This window comes from Tamandua tetradactyla, chromosome 9, assembly GCF_023851605.1.
Source record: "Tamandua tetradactyla isolate mTamTet1 chromosome 9, mTamTet1.pri, whole genome shotgun sequence".
Classification (NCBI taxonomy): Eukaryota; Metazoa; Chordata; class Mammalia; order Pilosa; family Myrmecophagidae; genus Tamandua; species Tamandua tetradactyla.
In genome coordinates this window covers 99,527,950-99,550,526 of record NC_135335.1, presented here as the reverse complement: position 1 = coordinate 99,550,526, position 22,577 = coordinate 99,527,950, and positions in this window count along the sequence as shown.

The following is a 22,577-nucleotide window of genomic DNA, read 5'->3' as shown; positions in this document are numbered from 1 at the left end:
ATGCACCAAGTCCTATATTCACATTTTCCACACATAATGGAATAATTTCTGCAAGAGCACTTTGAGGTAGATGTTGCTATTCCATTTTACACATTGCTCTCATTTTCCCAGTTGCACAGCTAAGTAATAAAATAGGAATCATATAAGCAATATCATTGTGTTTCTAGCTCAGCTCTCACTCTCCCTACATTTCTAGAGTCCTGCCTTTTCCCAAATTACCCTCAATATTATGGAAACATCTAAAGATATCCCCTGCGTACTCATGAAAATAGCCTGTTTTAGTTTGCTAAAACTGCCAAAATGCAATATACTAGAAATGGGTTGGCTTTTAACAATGGGGATTTAATAACTTACAAACTTGCAGTTCTGAGGCCATTAAAATGCCCATATCAAGGCATCAACAGACAATCCTTTCTCCCCAAAGACCAGCTACTAGTAATCTGGGATTCCTCTGTCACATGGCAAGGCACATGTTCAGCATCTGTTAGTCCTTCTCTCCTGGTTTTGTTGCTTTCAGCTTCTGGTTGCTCCATCTGTAGCTTTCTTTCTGAGTTCTGTGTGTGCCCTTCACTGTCAGCTTCTGTCTGTTACTCTCTTGTCTTCTGTGGCTTTCCTCTCTGAGCTTCTATGCTTCCCTCTGTCTTCCATCCTCTTATGAATCCAGTGAGAGGATTAAGACCCACCTGGGGCATGCTTCAACTGAAATAACCTAATCAAAGGTCCCACCCACAGTAGGTTTATACCCACAGGAATGGATTAGCTTTAAGAACATTTTCTTCTCTGGGATCCATAAAACCTCCAAACCATCATATAGCCTTTCCATTGGCCACACTGGTCTACCCATTTTCTTTCTCTCTTGGCCTGCTGCAGTGGATATTTCCTCTGGCAAATGTCTCCAGAGGTTGGGCTATGCAACACTATATTTCAATGAGGCATCACCATTGCCACACTGTAGCCTATTTTGTTCAGAAATGTAGTAGCCTCATAGAAGTGCAAGAAAAGCAACCTAATGACCAGATTATCCTTGTCTGTCAGTATCTGGAGGGATGGATGATGTAGGCCGGGTACTCTGACGTTCTCCTAACGATGATGTGGAACTCAGAGGCACGAAAATTGTTATTGTGATAGTGGAGGGGGTATGTCTGAAGCTTTAGACTACAAGGCTATTCTTTGTCTCAGTCCACTTGATAATTATGATTGCCCTTAAGGCAAATGTTACAACCCCAGTGGAGAAGGTGAAAGGGAGAGAAGGTTTGCTATACCATGGGAAATGTCACTGACATAACAAGTAATATATATCCTTCTTTGGAGAGATCCACCAAAGTTTAACCAAGGAGAAAGTGTAATGGGAGCAAAAAAATTTACCCAGTGAGTACTGATAGCCTTTCACTCCTTGCTTATCTTTTAAAGAAGAAGGATTCTCTTTGCTTGTGCAATGCTAGGGCCTGGGATTTTGTTTTGATTAGTGTCTGAGATATACTAGTGGAAGTCTAAAGTGCATTCAAGAGAGGGGGTAGAGAAAGAGAGCTTTTCCTTGAAAAATACTAAATTCAGGGCTGAGGGGTAGAGGATAATAAGAGAAATAAAAAAGCAGTATAGACTAGAGTTTTAAGTATCTATAGTACAAGTTTGAGGGAAAGAGGAGTAATAGTTGAACAACTGTTATAAAAATTTCAGAGATAGTGAAGAACAAGAAAGAGCTGTAGGATAGACACTGTGTCTCTTTGAAGATCTTAGTAAAAGTTTAAGGTATTTTTAAGTGCATTTTTTGAATTGTGGACTTAATGTTTTTGACCTAAGGGCAAAGAGAAAGGTTCAGCTTTATTTGTTTGCCATCTTGTTGGAGATCAAGATGAAGCCATGAATAAAATGGCAAATCTCAGGATGGATTGTGAGGTTTGGACATTATATATTTACAGAGACCAGGAAAAGCAGGAGTCAATATGGTCTGTAGTTTTTAGTGTAGGTTTCAAGGACTTCTGGGTAACATAGCCGGTAATTAGATCTCAAAAAATATGTAGGGTTTTAATAGATGGGGAGAGGAAAGACGTTTTAGTCAGTGGAAATTTACTAAGTAAAGGCATAAGGTAGGAATGAACATTGTCTTTAAGGAGACTAGTCAGAAGTTCAACCGATACAGAAGAGAAAGAAAGGTGATGAATAGTAATTGGGAATTAGAATGTATCTGTAAAGTGGGATCAGATTTTGGAAGGTTTTAGAAGTTAGACCAATGAGTTTGTATGCAATTTACAAAAGAGAACAGGTAGATTCTGTGGTGTGGTGAAAACTAGGATTTTAGAAAGATTCATCTGGAGGAAGTAATTAAAGTGGAAGAGAGCCCCTGGAGACTTTTGTTTTAAATTCATGTATGAGGTGTTTAGGGTTTCAGCTTGGTGGAGAGGAAATGTTGAGAGGATGAGTCATAGGACTTTGATTAGATGTGCAGGACAGATGTGAGACTAGATTAAAATATTATTCTAATTTTTCTTGTGTAGGGGTCTTGGGGAATTATAGCTTTGTTCTTATTTAACCATTTATTCTTTCACTTAGAAAAGAAGTATTTATTGAGTATCTACTATTTTCTAGGAATTGAGAAACGCTGTACAATAGCATTGAAAACTCCCTGGCCTTGTGGAGCCTATATTCAAATTGGGAAGAAACAGATTAAAAAATATAAGCTAGTAAAATATATAGCATTTTAGCTGATGCCAAGTTCTTTGAAGACAAATAAAGTAGTGAATGTCCTCAGGATTGCATTATTGTTGTTAGGAAGTTAGTTGTCATTTATTTGTGGGTAGTCCTTTTTTTCTGGTACTTTTAAGAGCTCTTTTTAAAAAAAAATTTTTTTTTTATTGTGCAATATAACATATATACAAAGGAAAGAAATAAAAAAGCAATAGTTTTCAAAGCACTCTTCAACAAGTAGTTACAGGTCAGATCCCAGAGTTTAAGACCTCTTCTTTATATTTGGTGTTCTGTCTTTTCACTAAAATATGTTTAGGTATGTATTTCCTTTTGTCTTTCCTATTTGGGATCCATTGGACTTCCTGATTTTGTAGTTTGTAATTTTTCATTAGTCCTGGAAAATTCTCAGTTTTTTCAACTGTTCCATCTGTACACATTCTTTCTCTTTGCCTTCTGAAATGCAGTTTAGATATATGTTAGACCAGTGGTTCACTTTGTGAACCTCTGAGACCCTTTCACAGGGTATGTTACGTTAAAACAATTTTCATGATAAGATGTTATTTGCTTTTTTCCACTTTTCTTCTCTCATGAGAGCTTGCCATAGTTTTTCAGAGGCGACATAACGTGATATTGCAAAAGACTGACTATGAGAATACAGCTGTCTTCTGCTAAGTCAGATACTAGACTTGTAAAAATGTAAAACAATGATGCGCTTCTCACTAATTTTTCATTTTTTTAGGAAAACACTTTATTTTTCATAAAAATATGTAATGGCCTTATTATTTTTACTTCTAAATGAATTAATAGATATTTTAAGAATGAAAATAAATCAAGCAGAGAAGGGGAATGATGAGTTGGGATAGGCAAAGGGACTATGATGATAAATAATCAAAGTGGAGGAGATGGAAAGGAGGTGATTGTCAGGAAAAGAAGGCATTTCCACACATCAGTGGCAATGTTTTCTGGAAAATAGAGGCCAGGAATTCTTTCAGTATGTTGGAATTTGAAATGTAGATTTAGCAACTACCAGCATAGATGAAGTTTTTATATTGGGAGAACCCCTAAAGAAGCAGGAATGATGAAAGCATGAGGATTCAACCCTATTGGAGGACATCTACCTTTAAGAGGTTTCCTGAGAGGAGGAAGAAGACCCAGGGAGGAAAGGGTAGTTTTCACGACATCACCGGGGTTAGAGAGGGAGGGCAGAAAAGGAATTTGGTCTTTAAGGATGTTTTGACTGTTCTTGTGTAAGTAATAACTAAAAGGTATTGCTCATAATAGTGTCCTCCTGTACCCAGTTTTAATCACCCTCTGAGAACGCCTTAAGACATTCTGCAAAGCAATATCTGGATGATTGCTGATTGAAAGAGCATTGAACCATATTGTGACCCAGATATGGGTAACCAAAGAAAAATTAACTTTTCTCTAAATACCAGATGAGCTATTAAAATGACAGTACCCCAAGTACTAAGTACCTATGAGTAATAAAGACAATATAGAAGTGTTTATTTCACAACTAACCAATTTACCCATCCTCTGCAAAGCAATTATTTCTGGGCCATGGCCCCTGATGTTGAGGTTTTACAATCCAGTACAAGCAGCATCAATGTGGCAAGGCATGAAGGCTGGCTAGAGAGGGGAGAACAGTAAACAAATGCAATACATAAAGCAAAAAGTAAATAAATAGATGACTAACCTGTTATCTGAAGGAATGGCTCACCAATTAGGCAATGACTTCTTATCACTTTACAAGGTAATGCTACCAATCCCTTCATATAAAGTCAAGACCACCAATGTACTTATTTGTTTCCCCTGCAATAGAATCTTTTTCTTTTTAATTTGAAAGCTGACTAAGATAGAGAAAGGACGCAAAGAACATTCTTGGACTCAGATGGATTGAATTATCAGTCTTAGCCAGTGACTTGTAGAAGGCATTCCACTGATGACATTCTTGTGTAAACTTGCAGGCTGGTATGATAAACAAGAGTGAAGCAACAGCAACAACATAGGCCAATGAGACTTTAAATCATTGTGACCTACATCTTACATTAGATAAACTTAAATATTAATGATCTCTAGTAAAAATCAGTATGTATTCTATTGCATGAAGTTTAATAAGGAAAAAATGAACATTTAATACTAGTCAACAGCCCTTAAGGCACTAATTTAGAGAATTAATTTACTACCTCTTTGACCCATTCATTAACTTGTAGGGTAATTGAAATCACCACAAATAATGCAGGATTGCAACAAACTCTCCTTATCTTTGAACGATGCAATTCTTAGAGGCTGAAAATATTTGTTTTTATCCTTATGTTACACAGACCATCTTTCAGCAAGGAAAGGAGCAAGCAATAATTTTTAGTTCTGATGGTCTTAAGTTATGACTCATGCCCAACTTGGGAACCTGAAGTGGTTGGATAATATTAAGCTAGACTTGCAAGCTCAAGTTTTGCTATTTGAAGCAAATTCTTCCATTCCTCCCCTCCCCTCTGCCCTTTTCTCTCTAAAGTTCAGAACTAAAAGGGAGTAAGTATTTTTCAACTTGAACATTTTATTATCGCTTTTTCTCTCTATAGTAAGTAAATAGCACCATTCTTGAACTAGTAATGACAGGCATTTGAGGACCATATAATGCCATTGATTCTGGTTGCCTGTTTTTTTTGACAGACTAGATATTTCTATGTCATTAAAGTGAATTCAGTTTTATGTTTCTTTGTTGTAAGACAGGAATGATTATTTTCAAAAAATATTTTTAAAATTAATATATATCACCCAATTCCAGTCTCAGTACAATATTTAACATAGCTTAAATATTGTTTTAGTCAGTCATGAAATTCTGTGTCCCTGTAATTGCTAAACAGAACGAAGTGTTGTTAAGGAAACAGTTAAACTGATTTTGATAATCTGTCTTCCACAGGGTCATCTGGGATATATTAAACACCTCTTCCCTTTACCTTACCGTGAAGTCTTAGGGGAAATAAATATTTTTACAGAAGTGAATCATTCATATTTGAAGTTAGTGAAATTAGGGGCATGTTCAGGTTTCCTTCTTTGTTAAAGTAACTCCAGAGAAACTTTGCAGATTGATTTAGTCTGGCCAAATAAGAAGAAAAATTGGGATCAAGATTTGAGAAAAGTATGCACAGTGTACAATATTTGTGTTGGGATTTGCTTTGAAAGACTCAGAAAAAACTTTACATATATTTTGACATATCACATATCTTTATATATTATTAACATCTTAAAAAGCTGGACACAAAATGAAACGTTAAAAGCCAGCATTATGTCATAATGAACACCAAAGAGAAGAAGCAGACATTATAAACTTTCTTATAGTCCTTACCAAAATTCTTTACAAAAAGCAACAACTGGAATGTGGCTTGCAGCCATAGGTGTAAAATAGATTATAAATTAATTTGGAAGCAAATATTTTCACGGTGGTGGAAAAAACAATGCCAACTGAACATTTCCATGTATTGAAAGAGCAGATTATGTCTATGCTTGCAATAGGCAAGCAAGAGAAATAAGATTGTAATGCTGGAACATATTCCCCACTTTCTGAAACAAAACCTGGAGCCATAAATACTGCATCTGGAAGAGTTTTGTAGTTTTGATCTTGGTGGGTGAATTCAGCATTAACATCTTTAACTCAGATGCATAGCTTGCGGTAAAACCCATATCCATGAGGTATTTTCTATTCCCAACTGTGAAGTTTCTGTTCTTTCCTTTTCTTTTAAGAAGAAATAAACAAAGACTAAACATTATTGTATTTGTTAAAGTTCAATTTGTCATTTCTTGGAGCAAGTAGAGGTACAAAACAGAAAGTCTCAAGCCAGCCATATATATAGTTGTGGTATTATTATACTTTATACTCACTGGCACAGATTTCTATTCTTTTAATGAGCTGAGTTAAAGAATAATGATGTCTATGCTTCCATGGGTAATATTTTCCTCTGATAAGTGTTGTGTTTCCATTCGATTATAGATTTCATCTTTTAGTTTTCCTACACCTAATCTTTGCAACTCCTGACTCCTTATTTTCATTTAGGAAAGAGATCTGGCACAGGAAGCTGTCAGTTGTCATTTTATTCCCTAGCTTAGACTAAATGACAACTGTGACATCTTTTCTACTCTACTTTCCATAGACTATGGGCATACTGTGAGATGCATATATACAAATTAAAAAAAAAAGTTTTCTGGCCCTTCTAATAGTTAGTTTAATAATTAATGGGACTAGTCTATAGTACATATGATTTCATAATTATATATAGAACTATATATAATAAATATATGTAATTATATATAATACATTTTAATAGAAATTATATAGTTTAATATATGTATATAAACACTAAAGATGTAAAGGAATATAATAGTTAATTTCATCATGTTTTATTGGTAACTTTAAACACTAATTGCATTTTCATTAACTTAAAATTACTAGAAAAAAATAAGTAAATTAATCATGTCTCAATTAGTTTCTACCATTCTCAAGTTGAGCAATCATCCACTAAATTGCTTGGTTATTTAGCTGTAGTAGATTTATATGGCATTGTTATTTTAATACGTGAAAAACATCAAGATCAGCAATGTCGTATGGTTCAACAGGATAGTTTCACATTCAATGATGAATCACATGGTTCTGTCCACTGGTTCCAGTTGACCATACTTGGGCCAGGCTACTCCCCACTCTCACCCTGGTCCAGTAAACTTCCATTGGAGGGGCTCAGTTTCCTCACCAATTTACCAAACATTCTCATTTCCTCTTTAAGGGACCATTTTTGTGCCTATTCTTTCATTTTCCTTTTTCTCTCTTCTGTTTTCTTCCTTGATGTCTTCTCTTTAGTCTTCCTTCTCTGAATCCAAACCTTCTCAGGATAGAACTCTCTTTCTTCTGTGTTTCTTGAATCTACGAGTTCAGAATTTTTGAAGCAAATTACATTCAACACAATAATAACAGATTTACTTAGTTAGTGGGCCATGGTATTAATATTTACTGACTGAATGCAGCCCATTATGATAATAGATATTAGAGGGAGAATGAAAAATGAAAAGCCCCAGTTGCTAATTTTAAGGAATTTATAATCTAATTAGTGAAATCTTTGAATTACACTTATGAAATTAGCTGAAGAATATTAATGAGACTAAAATAAAAATGGCAAGCTGAGGACAAAAGAATTAGGGAGTAAGAAGTTAACTGGTGCAATGAACAAGATATTGTTCATGGGTATTGAACACAGATAAGGTATTGATCATGGAAATTTTCTGGAAGAATGTAGATGTTGAAAATGACTTTGAACTGACATTTAGTTGACAGCTGGACAGCCCAATTTTGCTGTCCCATAATCATCTCTAATATTATAGATGTAATATTGAATTTACTTTCTTCTCTCCACAGGGGTCTTGACTGCAGGCAGAAGTGTTCTGCATAGGACAAGGGGAACATCGTTTCTGCAGAGAGGAAGGGAGGGGTAATGGAGAAAAGTGGGGAGGAGTGGAGTATGATCCTTCTCCATGAGAATGTTCTGAAATCTCCCTAAAGGTTCTAAACTCAAAACACGCTTGGGTGTGTGTAGAATTTTGTAGAAACCAGGGAGCAGTTTGGGGCTTTCTGCAGAGGCTGAAGCCCAATGAAGCCAGTCCTACCCCCAGGGAAATGTGGGGAGAACTCTGGCTTTCATGATGCCATGGAATTGTTTTTTTTCCCCAAGTCTAACCAGATCTTCAGGTTCCCTATTTGACATGCCTGTTTCCTTCTGTGGTCCTGGACACTATTATTTGAATTGAGGGAGGGCCACAAATAAACCTGGAGAACATCCTTAAAATGAAGATGACTTCCAAATTGTGTGATGCATTATGCAGGAAGGTTTTCTTGATGATTTTGGAAGTTCTATTTAATTTTTGAGCAAAGTTGTAGAAACCACAATGAAATGGGTAATATAATGTTAGGGGGAAATATACTAGTATTGGCTAATTTAGAAGGAGGCCAGGTATATGTTGAATCATGAATAAGATGGATGGTAGCTTCTGTCAATATAAGACAGACTAAAGAACACACATAGGACTGCCTGGCATACTGTGTGGTTTTATTCATGGAGAGAAGAAACACTTTGTGGAAAACTCCTACAAGAGGAAAAACTCTTGTTTTTCCCAAACAAAGGTCAGAAAATGGGAATGGAGCCAGAGAGGTGAACCACATCAGCATGGTAGGCAAAGGTGCTTATGTAAACCTAAGCTTTCCTTGTATGTAGATGGGATTCTAAAGAGAAGGGTGGCAGAGGGCAGGGTGCATTTAACAATTTCCCTTCTCTGGGTAGGGCTCAGAGATCCAGGTTGATCTGTGACTCTGAGGGTGGAGAAAATGTGACATGAGCTTTTTGAAAGTGCCCTCTCCTCCTGGGGCTCCCCTAGGTCCTAATGCTGTGAACTGTACTAACAAAATTGCAGCATTCACAGAGTTCACTCTAGGTTCTTTAGACCCCTTTGCTTCTATAGAGGATCCTGACTAGTGGGCTGAGTGGCGAGAACCCTCAAATAAATGAAGAGGATTCCAAGGGGACCCTTAGAGACTGGCTTTCTCTAAGCCATTAGGGGAAGGATGGGGAAGTTAGGATAGTGAACTGAAGAAGGGTCATGGTGCAGAGGAGAATTGACTGCCAAGTCATCAGTGTGTTTTTTCTTCACTTTATCTTTTCTTTGGAGGTAGAACTTGTGGGTAAATGCTGTTGGTAAAAGACAGCTAATATTTCCTGTCTTACCCTCAATTACAGGAAGTTTTAACAAGATGGAGAAAACTGCACTCACCAAAATTCATGTAGATGAGCAAATGTCTTGCTTGGGAAAGCACTTGGGGTATAAAATAGAAGTCCAAGATATGTTTTGAGCTGTTTTGAACTGTTATGGGGCACATGGATGAGAGGGTGTGGAGTCAGAGAAGGATGAGAAACTCCGACATCAATGGGTAGGCTCTGCACTCTCACAGCCTGTATAATTGGCAGCCAGGTTTAATAAGATCTCTGAGATCTGAGTGAGTGTGTGTGTGCAGTGTGCGTGCATGTGCGCATGTGTGCGTGTATGTGGTTACCAAGCTGAGTGAAAGAAGTTATGTTTTCCTGGGAATCTTCCTGGCCCCAGGATTCCATGTTCCCATGGCAGCACTTTACACACTGTATTGTAATTACAATCCCTTGAATCACTTTTTTATTTTGCCACAGACATTTCCAATCCACCAAACTCACTGTTTCCCATTCAAAGCTCCTTGTCTCTCCATTTCCATAGGAAGTCTGTGTAGATGAGTCAAAATTCTTTCAAATAATTCTAACCTTCTCCCCATCAGATGGATCTAAGAAGACCAAAGGAAAAAGAAAGGGGAGGGGAAAACCCTTTTGAATCCCATGTGCCTGCCATACTCATTTTGCTTATCTTGGCCTCCTGCCTACATGCCTTCCTTCCACCCAAATCTTATCCCTCCTTCAAGTCCCAGTAAAAGGCACACCTCTTGAACTTTTTACTTTTTTCTGGTCCTTCCGATCCTTGCTGGTCTCCTTTCTGGCATTTGTCTTGTCTTCCAAGTTCATTGCATTCTCCTTGAGGACCAGGCCTGTTTTATGCTTTTGAAATCTCCATGGTTCCTAGCACATTATTGCTAGCTGTGTGCAAGTGTGGTCTACCAGTTCAAAAATGTAAGCCCCCAGAGGGCAGGGCTTAGGGTTTGCAGGTGTTTCTTTTCCAATTTCTTTTTTCTTTTTCTTTTTTTACAAGGCTTAACACATTTTGGTCTCTTTATAAATATTGAAATTAAGGGTAATGAAAGCACTGGAAACCTCACTAAAAGGCTCAATGGGATGTAACCTTGCCCTGATACTTTATGATGGATGTGAAACAGCAATGAGCTGTTCTGTATGTGTACTCCCAGTGGTCATGGATGCCAGGAGAACAATTATTGCAGTTATTACCTACTGAGATCTTAGCTGATTTTATTTGTGCAAATATTTCTGTAAGGCTCCCCAAAGGACCAAGCATCCTGACTTGGATTGAATAATGAATTATTATTACTAGGAAAACACAGAGCAAAATATAAGTAGAAAATCATCAACCATTGGTCCATAATAAGTCTGGAAAAATGGAATTAAGCCTGATTTTCTTTACTTACTCACAGAGCTCATACCTTTCTTAAAGGCTTGTGTTATTAATAATAATAATAATAAAAAACTCTGTCAGCTACTTGGATCCAGAGAGCATTCCAAGACCAACAGAAATGGTTTCAGGGAGCCAAATCTTCAGGGTTTGCATAATTGCTAAACACTGTTCTTCTCAACTTTCATAAGACAAACCCATCGTCAAAATTTATTTATGAGATGAATAATTGAGCCTGTAAATTTGACTCTGACATTTCCTGTCCCTATTGTGGACCTTCGAAGAGTTGTCTTAATCACATTTTCAGTAGTGTCCAAGAATGACATTCTTCTGACCCCTTTTAAGCAGAAACCACAGCAATTTTTAAGCATAAGCGATTGCCTCAATTTGTTAACCATTTCCTTTGGGGCATGTAATCGTGCCTCTCTTATTTGTGGAATAGGTCCTGCAGAAATGGAGGAATCCCAGCCTTCCCCCACTCTCCTCCCATATCATCAAAGCTACGGAAGATCTGACTTCATGAGAAGCCTTTATGCATTGTAGGCATAAGATTCTTTTTCATTCCCATAAAAGTTATCTTGCCCAGGGAGTCACATAGGGAAAACTGGGTGAGGCAGGAATTAATTTACTCCTTGATGTATCTCTCAAGAACTCTCTGGATTGCTTTAGAGGGATGAAATTGAGCAGTTGAACGATCATCTACATTCCACGGCAGGGAACTGGCTTAAGAACAACGAATACAATTTGGCCCCGCAAAATAGAGGGCTTTCTAGGGGATCAGTAAAAAACCTGTTTTGCACAGGTGTTACTCTAATTGTGATCCAGCACTATAGTGAATTTCACAGTGTGCTGCAGTTCCAGCCCCGAGACCACAGCTGTTACACTGCAGGCTCCTCCCCACCCTGCGTGGTGGTTTAGCACTGTTACAAGGATTCATAATAAGATACACAATGATAAAACAAGATGTCTGGTTCAAATGAGTGGCGGTAGCTTTGCTCCTGTAGTTAGGTTTTGATCTGTTTAATAGGCTTTTGGAGGAGCAAATGTCCAACTGGAAAGTTCTTTCAGAGCTACTTGTTTTAACGGTTACCAGGTAAAGATTGCACATGTTTTTATTTTAAGTTAAAATGGAAAGCAAAATCAAAACCAATGCTTCAGGGCAGTGTGATGGTGGCTCAGTGGCGGAGCTGAGACCCAGGTTCGATTCCTGGTGCCTGTCCCTGCAAAACAACAGCAACAACAGCAACAGAAAAAAACAAATAACAGCAATGCTTCTGACTGGCAGCCGTGACAATAGGATATAGGTTTCTTTCAATAGTTTATTTTAAAAAGTATATTATCTCTCTTAAAAAGTAATCTGGCTCTGAACATTACTGAGTCTCTTAGATATTGAGTACATTCAATTGTAGGAATAAGAATAGAAAGTATTCGTTCTTTGTCATTAATGGCTTCATTGGATTGTACATGGGCCATTTAGTGGTCTGCTTTTAAATTGATAAGTATAGGCTTTCTTGGGAATTGTAATCCTCCATGGCATGAGCTGCATGTTCTGAGATATGGGGTCCAGTAGAGTTTTTCAAACAATGTTTGATTTGCTGTACTTCCCGGGATGAGGATGCAGCATACTTCATCTCTGTGAAATTACCTTTTTTTTAAAAAAAACTTTTTATTTTGAAGTAATTTCAAATTTACAGGAAAGTGGCAAAAATATTATAAAAACAATGCACAATACATAGAAGCCCAATACATCCCCTACCCAAATATCCAGATTTACCGACTTTTAGCATTCTGCCACCTTTGCTACCTCATTCATTCTCTCTTTTATCTACCATCTATCGGTCTATCCCTCTATCATCATCATCGATTTTCTGAACATCTGAGATAGAGTGCCTAAATCATGCCCCTTTAACACATTTATTTCTTAAGAACAAGCATATTCCCATATGTAACTGCATTGAGTACAGTTATCAAGTTAAAGAAATTTAGCATTGATATAAAGCATTCAATTTATATTAAGTTTTTTCAGTTGTCCCAATAATGGTCTTTTGGGAATTTTCTCCTCCATTATGAGATTCAGTCCAGGATCATGTATGAAATTAACCTTTTTAAAAATGTCAAAATTTTTATGCCCCCGACTTTCTGTAGAGCTTATTTTTTTGTTCACTCAAATCTATATAAATCTATATAAATTGTTTTACAGTACTTCCCCACATAGCTATATTTCAGTATGTTTTCTTTCCTGTTCTCATAGCACCTTGTATATTTTATTGGTAAAGGGATTGTACGTTCTTCAAAGGATAGATACGATTGTATATTTATCTCTGCATCTCTATTCATCTGAATATATTCATTAACTCAAAGATTTCACCACCTCTTCTTTCACAAGCTTTTGTTTCTTTTCTTATTATACCTCCTTTCATCATCCCACTTAGAGATATGCTATCTTAATAAATTTAGTGCAGTGCTTCCCCATCAAACTACTCATTGAAATCACCTAGAGAGCTTTTAAAAAATACTAGTCCCATCTCCAAAAATTTTGAATTAAGTGGTCTGGGTATAGTCTGGGCATTTTTAAAAGCCTCCTGGGTGATTCAAAACTTCAGACAAATTTGAGGTCACTACCCCAACACCCTCTGAATTCTAATCATGAGTTTAATTCACATTGTACTCTCTGCAAATGTATAGCATGCATAGTATTTTAATTTTGGCAATGGAATTGACTTAAAAGGATAATAGTTAACAATAATGGTAGCTAACAATCATTAAGCCCTTCTTATATGTCAGACACAGTTATAAGCACTTTACAATTCATTTTATCTTCACAGAAATAATGTGAGGTGAGAATGTTAGTCCTATTTTACAGATGAAGAAATTGAGGCTTAAGGTGGTTAAGTAAATTGCCCCACGTCACATAGCTAGTAAATGACTAGAGCTGAGATTTGTACCCAGGCAGGTGGGCTCCAGAGTCCATACTCCCAATTGTAATATTACACTGTTGTTGCCTGTCACACCTTCTTGGGACAATGATCCCTGATTAATGGAGTATTTTCCATTACCAGAAGAAAATATTGATAGCCAGGTACATTGAATTTTCCTCCACTATCTTTATTTCTTAAGAACAAGCATATTCCCTTATGTAACTGCGTTAAGTACACTTATCAAGTTCAAGAAATTTAGCATTGATATAAAGCATTCAATTTATATTAATTTTTATGTATACAGCTTTTCAATGAGCGATATGGTAAAGAAGAAATTTTAGTAAGGAGAGAAGAGACAGATTAAAATATAAAACAAAAAAACTGAAAACATGCCACAGAGCCATAGAAACATCTAATCCGGGGTTTTCAACTGTGACACTGCTGACATTATTGGCCAGTTAATTCTGTGTTGGGGTGAGGGTTGACGGATGCTGTTCTGTGCATTATAGAATGTTGAGCAGCATCCCTGGCCTTTATCCATTAGATGCCAATAGCACCCCCAGTTGTGACAGCCAACTGCCCAATGTCCTCTGGGAGGCAAAAGCACTCCCAGTTGAGACCTATTGATCTAATCAAAGAGGTTTAATGCTAGCAATAGTAACTAAATGTATAGTAACAGGTTGTTGTGATTGAGTAGTGACAATACTTTTCAATGAAGATTTTTTAAAACTTTTTATTGTACAGTATAACATATATACAAAGCAAAGAAATAAAAAAACAAGAGTTTTCAAAGCACTCTTCAACAAGTGGTTAACAGGACAGATCCCAGAGCTTGTCATGGGTTACCATAGGATCCTCTCATATTTTTCCTTTTAGCTGCTCCAGAATACAGGAGGCTAGAGAGTTTAAATATTTTTTTTATCATCACAATCAACTTTGTTTCCTTCTTTTTTGTGTGAACAATGACATACATATATACGAAAAAACTATAAATTTCAAAGCACAGCACCATAATTAATTGTAGAACACTTTTCAGAGTTTGACATGGGTTTCAGTTCCACAATTTTAGGTTTTTACTTCTAGCTGCTCTGAAATACTGGACACTAAAAGAGATATCGATGTAATGATTCAGCAATTATATTCATTTGTTAACTCCTCTCTTCTATGTATAACTCCATTATCACCTTTGATCTTTCCATACCTCTCATTGGGGTTGTTTGGGCTATGGCCATTCTAAATTTTTTGATATTGGAAGGGTCTGTTACTAATATGGGGTAGAGAAATGGAATTATTTCGTGTTCTGGCAAGACTGGGCCCTCTAGGTTTCAGAACTTATCTGGCCCAGGGACCCATCTGGAGGTTGCATATATCTGGAAAGTTACTCTAGTGCCTGGAATTCTTGCGGAATCTTATATATTGCCCTAGATGTTCTTTAGGATTGGTTGGAATGGTCTTGGTTGGGGGTTGGCAGGTTATGATAGGTAGCAAGTTCTACCTAACCTGAAGCTTGCATTAGAGCAACCTCGAGAGTAGCCTCTCGACTCTATTTGCCAAAGCAGATTTTTATAATATATTTACTCAAATGACTGTTTTTACCCAAGTGAGCAACTTGGAGGACAACACGCATATTCCCACACCACCGTCATTACTCAAAACATTTTTGAGATTGTCTTCAGAGCTTATAGCACAATTTTTGAATATTACTCAGAATAATAAATCACCCTCCAATGGTGGGTTTAAATTTTAGAAAACTCTAAAAGACATTTGGGTGAGCAAGTTCTGTTGATAAAGATGAATGTAGAGTTTTCTGGATCTCTAACAACTTGGTCCTTTTTTATAGCGCATAAACTGTCTTTGATAGCAATCAAATAAGAAGAGCTCAAATTAATCTTCTGATCAGTGCTACCGTTTTTGGAAGTCCTTTCAAAATCTATCATCTGAAGTACAACACTGTTTAAGTGATTGGTAATTTTTGTTTGAAGATAAATTTCATTTTCTAAGCATCACATATTGTGCATTTGCTAAGAATTTTCTTGGGTGGGCAAGCCCCATTACAGAGGAAATCTTCCCACAGGGAATCAGTTCTGAAAAAGGGATAAGCCATGGATTAGCTGGGAAAAGTGAAGGAAGCAATCCAGATAGGGGGAACAATTTGTACAGAGGTGGAAGATAGTTAGTCACAAATTAAGACTGTCAAGCAGGTGTACTTAAGGATTGACGAGTCAGAGTCCAGGACTATGGGTCTCGAGCCTGGCCAAGTGTCAGTATCACCTGTGAAGTTTAAAAATCACAGCTGTTTGAGTTCCAACCAGGATCTATTAAATAAGACTCCCTGGGGGTGGAACTGAGTCAGCAAGCCCTGTTGAGAGAGATGAATGTAGGGTTTTGGTTTGAAAATCTTCACAAGCCATCTTAATGCACAGTTTGAGAATCAATTTAATAAGCAATTAAACTGGTTGGGTAAATAATCTAGGAATGGCTAGAGTGTATAATGATAGTGACTCAATGTACAAATTTAAAAATGTTTTGCATGAGGAAGAACGAAGGAATGTCAATAATGCAGGGTGTTGAAAATAAATGGTAATTGATATTTTAAAACTTTAACTTACGTGTGAGACTAAAGCAAAAAATGTTTATTTGGTACAAAATTTATATTTTGACTAGCACATTTCCTAATATAACTTATGTGGACAGCTTAATTGAACACCATAAATACATGGAACCTTAAGTAGGGCATGAGATTTTGTAGGTTTGTCCAGAATGATGCCTCTATAAATCCCAGAAGGATTTGAACAGTGAATAAAGAAGTACTTGTGAAGTCCCCCTGGAGGAAGGGTGAGAAAGGCGGAAAATTCAACATTGCCAAGCGGAGAATTCTTGATATTCTCAAAAGCAATGGGGACAACCAAAGCAATAGGCTGAGCCCCCAATCTTGGGGTTTGTTCATATGAAACTTTACCTCGCAAAGGATAGATCAAGTTTGCTTAAAATTAGGCCTAAGAGTCACCCATAAGAGAACCTCTTTTGTTGCTCAGATGTAGCCTCTCTCTCTCAGCCAACACGACAAGCAAACTCACTTTCCTCCCCATCTCTAGTGAGACATGACTCTCGGGGGTGTGAATCTTCCTGGCAACATGGGACATAAATCCTAGAATGAGCTGGTACTTAGCATCAAAGGATTGAGGAAACCTTCTTGACTGAAAGGGGAAAGAGATAAATGAAACAAAATAAAATGTCATTGGCTGAGAGATTCCAAATAGGGTTGAGAGGTTATCTTGGAGGTTATTCTTATGCATTAAATAGATATCACCTTTTTAGTTAAGGTGTAACAGAGAGGCTGGAGGGTACTGCCTGAAAATGTAGAGCCGTGTTCCAGTAGCCATGTTTCTTGAAGATGATTGTATAATAATATAGCTTTCTCAATGTCACTGTGTGATTGTGAAAACCTTGTGGCTGATGCTTCTTTTATCTATCTTATGAACAGAAGAGTAAAACATGAGGATTAAAAATAAATAAATAATAGGGGGAACAAATGTTAAAATAATTTAGTGGGTTGAAATGCTAGTGATCAATGTAAGGGAGGGGTAAGAGGTATGGTATGTATGAATTTTTTTCTGTTTTCTTTTTATTTCTTTTTCTGAATTGATGCAAATGTTCTAAGAAATGATCATGATGATGAATCTACAACTATGTGATGAAAAAAAAATTGCTTAGGTAAAGAATAGAAACTTTGCAATCCCATGTTTTCCATGGGAAACAAAGCCTTGTGTCTGGTCAGGTTTCCGAACAGAGTGGCGACCACAGTTTTTTAGATAACAAGATGACATCACTGACTTAATACCAGATAACCCAAAAGATGTTAAATATCTTCTCTAGGTTTATGTGGCCATAAATGCAAAGCTAAGGCATGTCTTGATTTTGGTTCAGAGTTCATCTTATGTGGGCAGACCAGAGGAAAAATTAGGGCATTTGTTGGAGTAGGAGAGGGAGAGAGGGTACAGTAATATGAAAGGCATTTCTAAGCTGAGAGAGCCTAGGAGAGAAAAAAGGAAGAAGACTGAAAATTGAACACCCATCATGTGTTGGGCTCTTTCATTTAATGCTGATACCCTGATGGAGTAGTAGCGGCAGACGTAAGGACGTGGAGACCCTGAGTGGTCAGGGACTTGCCCAAGTCTAACAAGGGAAGGAAGATTAGTGCCCAAACCTGGGTCTGGCAGTGCCAGAGCTCTTGCTTTTCTTCTACCCCATTTGGTCTCTCAGCCTAGAATAAGACTCTTCATGGGGGGACATTTGGTAATGTCTGGAGATATTTTTGATTGTCACAGATTGGGGGTGGAGTGCTACTGGCAACTAGTGGGTAGGGGTCAGGAATGCTGTGCAACATCTTATTATGTACAGAACAGCCATCGAGAATCATCTGGCTCTTGATGGCAATAGTGCTGAAACTGAGAAAGCCTGGCCTGGATGGATGGCTCAGGAAGTTGGAAATACAGGGCAGGTTTTTGGGCATGATGATGAATTGCCTCAAACATTCACGTATTCAGTTAAATCTAGCCGTGCCTCGCCTCCTTCTGACTGGGAGTTACTTGAGGCCAAGACTTTGCCTTCTCATGTTGTAATCTCATAGGTGACTTTCTCATGTCTTTACTGACTGCTTCTTTACACAAGCCCCTGTGGGTTTACCGCAAGATGAGCTTTGTGCCAGTTTCTAACCACCTGTTAAGGTGAGGAGACTCTTTCTTCTCATTTTTTTCTTTTGGTTTTATTATTGTCTTTTTCTTCTTTATGGGCCATTAAGTTCTTGGCAGATCTGTTAGAAATTTGCTCCAAGTTTCTCTTTTGGGACTTTTGTTAAAGGGAGGTGGATCCTTGTTTATTGGGACCAGAGTGGAAACTACCACGCTCAGAGGCCACAACAAGGCAACCAGTTTTAGTCTCTTTCCACCTGGGCTGAATTTGAGCCAGAAGATAAGAGGTAGAACATATCCCATTATCAGGACCTTAAGTCATCTACTCCCCTGATTTCTCCCATGGATATTTTTGTTCCAAAGCCAGTAAACCCACATACTCTGTGGCGGCCTGGAGCCAAAATCCAGGTGTGATATTCCGAAGCATTCTTGTATGGGAGATTTCAGCTGGTATTTTGTTTACCTGCATTTTTGGCCAGTCTCAATCTCTTGGGAGCCAAAAACACACAGAACTGTAACATGTCTACTTCTTAGCATACCGTTCTATAAAATATGCATGAATACAGAATTCACATAATGTGTCTGCAGCTTTTGGTGACCTTCATTGCCCTTATCTTTTCTTCAGGAAATTCCAAGAGACTGTGGAAACACCTGGCTAGCTACCGCTCATAGGAAATCTGGTATCCTCAAAAAATGCTCTGAGATCCTTGGTAAGATAAAAGGTGCTCTGTTGTTGATCTTGGAGTTACTACCTATTTTTTTAGTAGAAGATCTGTATTGAATATTCATCCAAATATAGATCTGGAGGAAAATCATAATAAATAGGCTACCCAAGAATGGGTTTTACTATCTTATCCATTTTAGGGAATGATTTAAAGACGATCTTTTTTTAAAAGATAATTTTGGTGCATTTGGATTTGGGATTAGAGCCCCATTAACAGTCCTCATCTCTGGCTTCCTTGGGGCCATTGTGTTATTCCTCTCACTTTGGGACTTGGATGAATGTGTTCTGGCTGGCTCTGTCATTTACTCCTTTGCTCACTTAGCTACCGTTCTAGGCTTATCTGCCTTGGCTTCTAGGTAAGCAGGGCAACAGTGAAAGTGGCATGCCGCAGGTAAGCCCAAGACTTATGGGTGTGCAAGCAAGTTCTGTCCCCACTATTTTTTATTGTTGACACACAGATTCTCTCAGACTTATTTAGGTCTGTGTAAATGGGGATAATGTTGCCTGGCTTTTCTACCCCATAGGTGGATTAGGAGGACTTTGCCTTGTTCATCATACCTAGGAGAGTACTTGTATTCCCAGTAACCACACTATAAATATGTGCTGAATGAATGAATGAATAAATATGATGTCAAATTCTCCAGTTCTAGATGAATTTAAGGCAATGCTCTTCGGGAGAGGGTATTGCATTTTAAACCAGTCTGTTTTTAGTACAAATAAGATAAAATTTTTGACGTTATTCCTGCCTTGACTTGCTTTTGGCCCTGGGCCATGCAGCTATTGGAAGAGCACAAGGAATGAGACTATCATAGCTTTTCCCATATCAGCAGTGGCGGGACCTTTTTGGGCACACAAAGTTTTCCTTGGCTTGGTTTTAGCGGAAAATACTTATTATTATTCTTTATTTTTTAAGGGAAAATCATCGTTTAGAATCTTCACCCAGGTTTTTCTGATCTCAATTTTTAAGATTTATATAAATTAGAGAACTAGATATGAGATGTAAAGTGTTACTAAGGCCACCGCACTGTAATTTTCCTGGGAACTCTGAAGGAGGGAGGCCTCTTCCTTGGATTGCAGTTCAGCATGAGTGAAGGCCTGCAGTCTATGCCTATCTCCTGATACACTGGCATCACACACACACACACACACACACACACACACACACACGCACAGACACATTAATTATCAGGACAATGGTCGACCATTCAATGTCTAACCTTTTTGCTGGAAAAAAATTCAAGCTTTTATTGCTCATGCCTTTTGTTCAGACTCCTTTTTTGTTTCTTCATTATTGTTATAGCTCAGATAACTTGAGTCTATGTTTCTGTTTGAATTCTTGAGTGGTAATTTTCTTTTTTTCAACATCTCTATGATACAAAATTGAGATGTTAAGGTATCTTCTGCCATTGGTAATCTACCTGATCCTTTAGCAGAAACCTCATAGCCATTTGTGATTTGGAATTGAGATTTAAAAAATTTTTATTTTAGAAAGCCAATAATTGCATTTGTTTTATAGGACGTAGTTCACCCACTAGTGTCTGGGCAGCACCCCTAATCTATCAAGTTTTTGCAATGGAATATGTGATAATTATACTGAGTGGGATAAATGAAGACAATAAACAGCCTCATGGAAATTTAGGTCTGACTTTGCCAACAAGTGAGTTCAGATGAAATCAAATGTACACAGATGAACTAGGAAAAGGAAACCTGGTGCTTTTAGAGCCTTTTGGATATTTGAATTACACAAAAGGGATTGTGGAGTAGTATTTCAAAAACACAATTATTAGCTACCTTTATATTTTGGATTCCATTAAAAGATGTATCTTGTTTAATCCAAAGCCTTGTGAAGGGAGACAGGCAGTTAGCTCTAGGTACTTTTTTTTTCCTCCACAGAAAGCTTACAGGGTTTCTGCTCACAGATATTTGAAAATCAGCTCAATGTATTTCCTGTTGCAGCCTGCGAAAATGGCTTGGATTCCACTAGAGGGCAGTTGGCCTTTATCTCAGTGGACTTTTGGCTATCAGGTCTGGTCCTATGATAATTGGGTAATTTTTGCTATTGACCACCACTCATTTCTCTTTCTATTCAGCAACCATCAATCCCACTTGGCGTCAGCCACACGTCTGTAGGTCAGTGACCCCCATGCTTACATTTCCAGCCTAGCTGTTCCTCTGTACTTCTATCTGCTTCTCTAGTTGGCTGTCTTAAAGACCATTGAGTCTTGATATGCTAAAGACTCACCTCAAGAGCTGTACTGCCTTCCCTCCTCCTCCAATTCTCCTTGGCTCTGTGAGCCACCATGATTCATTCACTAATGGAACTTTTGATTCAACCTTTGCATTCCCCTGTCCTACATAATTCCTTACCAAACCTGCTCTGTTTTACTTGCCAAATACCCCTAATGTCTGTTTACTTTTCTCTCTATCTCTTGCTACCACCTTCTTTTGCTTGGCTACTAGCCATTGAAGTGGTCTCCTAGCTCTAAGCACATATCTCTCCCTTTTCCCAAATTTCTCTCTTATCCTTCTGCTTCTCCTACTGCCATCTCTAGACCTTTCAATCAATCTCAATTTCTTTCACCAAACCTATATATTCCTATCCACTATGTAAGACTCTTTTGAAATCACGATGGCTTTGCTCCCGGGAAACAAAATATCCTCCAGGTAGTAGGACTTAATTTTCCAAGAGGATAGTGGGAGACTATATATACAAATAGACTTCATTTTGCATGATTATGCTCTGTGTGAATTTCATTTATCTCAGCTTAGTTACATAACACCAGTCTCCCAATAGCATGGTTCATATTTTGGATCTTCACTTAGTCATTTCATTAGGGAAGTCTTCCTCTCAGAGACCTGTAGGAAATCACGCATGTACCCATAACTTCCAGTATCGTTTTTTTCTGCAGCACTTATCGTCACTTATAATTTTCTTTCTTTTGTAAACTAGTTGATTTTTGTCTGCCTAACTCATTAAATTAAAGGTCAGTGAGATCATCATATCCCCAGCTTATTATAAAGAGGCAGAAACAATTAATAATAGCTGAATGAATGGATGCATAAACCCATAAATGACCAAAAAGGGGCCCTATTTTCCTTTTAGCTGCCATAATCTCCCAAGGTGTTAGTTGAAAATGGGTTTATACCTTAGCAATGAGGGACAGGGAATGAGGTATTTAATAAGGAATTATAAAAGACAGAAATAAAGGAATCTCAGCTGTAGGTTTTGTTTGCAGTACACCCTTAGTAAAATACTCATTGCATGAATGATAAATCTCTGATTCTGGAAATGATGTGAAGGAACTATTTAGGGAGATTGAATTTTTCCACTTTCTCCCTTATTTTCTTTTATTACCCAGTTAGTACATAGTACATTTTTGTATTAGATTCAAACCACACAGATGTTTGAATAAATAAAGA